The 4601-nt window shown below is 47.5% G+C and overlaps 1 pseudogene; it reads right to left on the bottom strand.

The window, feature by feature from the left end:
• Window positions 1-433: 433 nt before the first annotated feature.
• Window positions 434-1635, bottom strand: LOC146189047 (uncharacterized; annotated as a pseudogene).
• Between the last annotated feature and the right edge of the window lie 2966 nt (window positions 1636-4601).

The raw sequence follows: 4601 nt of genomic DNA, 5'->3' as shown, positions 1-4601 counted from the left end.
CTATGATCACTGATTTCACGCAAGTAAGTAATCGAGGATAAGCTTTCAGGGCTGTTGGTTAGTATTAAATCGAGGATGTTTGAAGATCCTTGGGTAACCCGAGTCGGTTCAAGCACCATTTGCCTGAAGTTGAAATTTAAGCAAACATCTACAAAGTTTCTTGCTTCAGAGTTACCAGCTGTTAATGGACCTACGTTTTGCCAATTTATACTCGCGAAGTTAAAGTCTCCAAACAGAAGTAGTTGAGCATTGGGGTGTTTCGTAGTAATTTGGACCAGAACATCGTTTAGTTTAGGTGCAAAACCGGGATTGCTGTTATGGGCCCTGTAGCACACGCCAAGCAGAACGGTTTGCGGTGGAGCGTTGCATTTTAACCATAATATTTCCAGATCTGAAGTAATGTTAACTACGGAACATGCTATTTGGTTGTTAATGGCAATAAGCACACCTCCTCCACGTGTGCCTTGACGATCTTTACGGTACACAGTAAAATTGGGTAAGTCATCTAAAACTTCATTATCACTGATGTCGCTTGTTAGCCATGTTTCCGTTAGGATTAATACGTTGCTGCCGGAAGATAAAAAGAGATTCGACAAGGCCTCGCGCTTTGGAAGGAAACTGCGAGCATTAGTGTAGATTATGGATAAGGAAAGGTTATCTCGAAGGTTAGTCCGCGGCTGCTTGCGCGCTTTCCGACGGCGAAAGGATTCCTATGTGATTTCTTTAACTGATTGTGAACCTTGGTCGAAAATAAACCGTTTGGGTCCCATGTGTAGCGTTTTGTATCGGAGGGAAAATGGTCCAGACTTAGCTCTAGCAAAAGCCACAAGGTGCTTCCGTGCATTTCGAACGGGTCGAGAAAAATCTTCTCCAATACTAAAATCAGTGTCTTTAAGCTTAGGGCCTTTGGAGAGTATGATTCCTTTTGTTTTGAAAGATGACAATTTCACTATTATTGTTCTTTGGCGGTCTGTGCTGTGGCGGCCAAGGCGGTGTGCGCGCTCTATGTCTTTAGGCTGGATTACCAGATTGAGGCTGTCAAGGCAGTGCTGAATGATAATTTTTTCTGATTGCTCGTAAGATTCTTTATCATTTGGGTCAGGAAGCCCATAGAACACTAAGTTATTTCTTCTCGAGCGGTTCTCGAGATCATCGAGATGTGTATCCAACTCAGAAAGCTGCAAAGTCATTCTATCTGTGTTGGATTGAAGGGTTTCTACTTCTGTTCGCAGGGTGTTAAGACATTCACATTTGGTTTCAAGATCAGCGATTCGATTGCTTAGAGCAGATATTGTTTTCTCTGTTGCTACTAGTTGATTTTTGAGGTCATGCATTTCAGTGAATAAGTTGTGATTGTCCGGCGGACAACTTTTGTAGTTCGCTCAAAACTGCATCAAGGCCACCTGGTCCCGGGTTGGTTTCTACATCACCCGACAGCACTAGTAAAGCGCGAATGACATCGACACATTCGGCGGCAAGACAAAAGCAACACTGCGGGCTCGGCAGCTGTACCAGGCAATAATTACTAGTTTTCTTAGTGAAAAGCGTATATGGACCACCAACCTGCATGGCGAACATAAGCGGATTAGCGGCCCGTGCGGAGGCACAGCCGCAGAGCCCACAGTGTGCCGAAGGTGGGTGTCGCTCCTTTATACCCAGGTAGCACAGAATGTGGGGCCCCAGTAGGTCCGATGTAGGCAAGTGGGGCTGGGACAACCATCATAAAACTTGCATCGGTCCCCGATGGGGCAAAAGTGGGCAAGCCCCATTCGGGCTTGCCCCTGGTCCTCCTGCATGGGTCCCATAGCGGCGTTTCTTGGGCTAATGCAGAGCTCATTCCTGCATCCAGACCACAAGGGTCCCTTGCCGGATATTTGATGGCAATCCAACCTAAATGTGGGCTTTTTATGGGAAAGCCCTCATAGATCCGAAATGAGGCCGCCCCCATTAAATCTTTGTGGGACCTACATTGGCCGTAGTGGGGCAAGAAAACGGCGATACCCACATACTGCCCCAATCGGCCCCTTGTAGCTTACTTGAGGGCAGGTGAAATATGAATAAGGGCTCAATTTGGGCAAGCCCTCGTGGAGCCCAAATCAGGCAGCCTTAGCTAAACCGCTTTAGGTCCCACATAGGCTGTAATGGGGCTGGAAGGCGGGCGTGCCCGCATGGTACCAAAATCGGTCCTTTGTGGAGACACTGAAGGCCCGTGCAACAGCAGGTGGGCTCTAGGTTCAAAAACAACGTCCAGCCCAATTGGGGCTGCCCACATAAAACTGCTTTAAATTCCACATGGGCCGTAATGGGGCTCTCCAGTTTCGATCTCCAGTGCCGCCGGGTACCCACCGGTTTCCAATGGGTACAAGATTTACCCCGGCCTGGTGCTCGGCTCATCTGGGGTGAAATGCTTGCGAAAAGGGGCCATGAAACAAAATGTTGGTTCAAGAAGAAGACAGTGTGCATCACTGTCAGAAATGCCGGGCGAATAAAATAGAATTTGTCCTTTTTGCTCCAAGAAATATATAACGACTAGGATCTATGAAGCGATTGAAAACAAAGGCCTGGATAAGGCGACGGAGGTCGTCCACACGCATGCCGTGGTGGCGGTTTTAATTACGATGTATGAGTTTATGGTTTGATCTGGAGGGCTTGTGAACGGAGCGTTGATGGTGGTGCACTTGCTCTGGTCTAAGGAGCCCAAGAATGAGGAGAGATGAGAGGATTCGGTGTACCGATTATAGTATACAGTTGTGGCAGAACGCAATATGGTGCTATGTCACGTAGCAAAAAAAAATTAAAATCTCCAAGTTGGTCGGCGGCCAGCAACTCAATTCGGTATCCTGGGCGTAGCTCTCCACCGCACATATATCTGCCTGGAAATTGGCCTCTACGTCATCGCGATTGCCGGCGGTGACACGGAGGGTGATAACATCGGCGTCGAAGGAATGCAAAAGAGAGAAGATAGTGCATATAGCACATGCCAGTGGGAAGAAGGTGATGGTGAAAAAGTGGGCGCTAGATTAAATATTTGTGTGTTACCATTGTTTCCAACAGAGAAGGTTAATAGGCCGTATGAGATTTCGTCTTCAAGGGGGAGGGGGAAGCAGATTGTTGATGCGCGTATGGACATGAGATCTGATATGGAGGGGTGGGAGAGCGTCCTAAAATTCGGTGTGGTGTATAGTGTCGTTTCTTTTGGGGAAAAGAACAAGACGTCTATGAGAAGAGATTCTGGGTCCGGTGTAGCCTAAAGCGCTACGCTTGCGCAGGAGGTCGTCATCACTCTGGCTCTCAATATATCGAGTAGAAACACACCGACTCGTGAGCGGCCTGTCGGAACTGGTATTGGTTGCCCCATTTACTCACTGCATACTGCAGTCTAACTGCCGATACGTAGACCTAACCCCGCATAAACTGATTTGGGCCCCCTGCACCAGGGACTCCAGGGAAACTAGCAAGTAGTTCAGGCAGCCAGCGCACTCTATCCCGGTCTATTTACGTCTCCCTGGAAGCCTCCTCCAAATCATACAATCTGGCCGTAACATTCCAAGACATCACCGATTAATATAAAGAGGAGCACAGGTGCTACCTGGCTTTTTGTTAGGGTCTGGAGCGCACGTACGAACGTCTCATCTAGCATTTCAATACTTCCTTAGATGGCGCATCTAGTACTGTGTGGAGGTAACTGACACCTTCCGCATTGTCTGGGCATATCAATCAAATCAATCTATTCCTAGTGGTTCACCTCATAAACACCTAGAACGACAAGAAACACAACACATAGCGCGAACTTATAAATGTTTTTTAATGGAAGAAACGGAAGTTATTTTATACACAGAAACGCAATCGTCATCCGCACGACATAAAGAAACGACGTAAGCACTATTACTCACCAAATACGCCCAATTCAGCGCTATTTTAGCAATGTATTCTCCCAAGCCGACTCCAACCAGATAATATTGGGAGGCAGCCCTACTCGGCTGTCGAGAGCTCAATGCTCAAAATTACTTGGTAAAACGAACACGGACACCGTTCCTTGCCAATTGTACTCCTGATTTGGAGCAATATGTAGTACTGTGAGGGAGTGCCCAACAATGCATAAACCATTGACCTCAATATTAACCATATGATGGTTAATAAATGTCTCAACAACCATCGCCACCACTACGAGCAATACAAGCTCGTGGTGATCGCGTACCCCAAGAAGTGCCGGGGGGGGGGGGGGGGGGTAGATGGCACGGACTATGGGAGCAGACTGGAGTACCCGTCATGCATGACCTTGAGACTACTGTTTTCCAACCGCTAAGCGACCAGACAATATCACGCTCTCTGGCAGCCTTTTGGGATAAAAGCCGTGATATGGTATTGTACGAAGAATGCGGCGCCCTTTGTAGATCATAGGCGACATTCCCGGAGCTCAGAACAATTCTCTCCCAGAGGCCTGCCCCCATTTCCCTGCCGGGTTAGAAGCCATTCTTACATCTTTTTTACTTCCCAGAAAAACCTTGTTGATTTTATAGCTAGCGGACATGTTCTGTATTCTCAAGTGCAATAAAAAGCATTACAGTGTCAGCGCTGTGTCCTCCAGATCTTTGTACCTT

The sequence above is a fragment of the Amblyomma maculatum genome, chromosome 5, assembly GCF_055883805.1.
Source record: "Amblyomma maculatum isolate TAMU_Amacu chromosome 5, ASM5588380v1, whole genome shotgun sequence".
Taxonomy (NCBI): domain Eukaryota; kingdom Metazoa; phylum Arthropoda; class Arachnida; order Ixodida; family Ixodidae; genus Amblyomma; species Amblyomma maculatum.
Note: the sequence above shows the minus strand (reverse complement) of the source record. Positions and strands in the feature narration are given on the sequence as shown.